We start from the raw sequence: 653 nt of genomic DNA, 5'->3' as shown, positions 1-653 counted from the left end.
ATCAAAAAAAAAAAAATACAAGAAGTAAAATAATGATTAGGGAAAAAAGGAAATTGGAGAAAAGGGTATTTTCTTTATTATGCGAAATCTTATTTAATTAAAAGTCCTTAACTAATCATATATTTCTTCTTAAGTAGGCTACCTTCCTAAATATTCAATATTTCTTTGATATTGTTTAGGTATGCACGTACATTTATCTACAGATATGTGACTCATAGGCATGTAATCATATTTAACTCTCATACAAAAACTTAAATGAAAAAAAAAGAAGTTAATTAAAAATACACTCAATATATATATATAAATACAATCTTTGGGTTGTTAATTAGTATTGAGGATTTTTCATATTGGATCTCTATTAAGATAATGAACATTATGATACTAGTTAAAACATTTATTAACGTACATAAGAGTATGCACCTGGTTGGGTAAAAATGCTTTAATAATAATAATATATATGCGTACATATGTTGCCTGGTCGAAGGTCATATTAATTTCATAAATCGATGAACATACGTTTATATTTTTTATAGATCTACAGTGTGTCTGTGAAATTTGTGAATGAAACTTTGGAAAGACTTCAGTTACTTAATAAATCATTTACAAATTTGTTCCGTAATATAAACTGGTAGAGCAATAAAAACAAAGAATTA

Source organism: Lepeophtheirus salmonis, chromosome 13 (assembly GCF_016086655.4).
Source record: "Lepeophtheirus salmonis chromosome 13, UVic_Lsal_1.4, whole genome shotgun sequence".
NCBI classification, from domain to species: Eukaryota; Metazoa; Arthropoda; class Copepoda; order Siphonostomatoida; family Caligidae; genus Lepeophtheirus; species Lepeophtheirus salmonis.
This window is presented reverse-complemented; position numbering follows the sequence as displayed.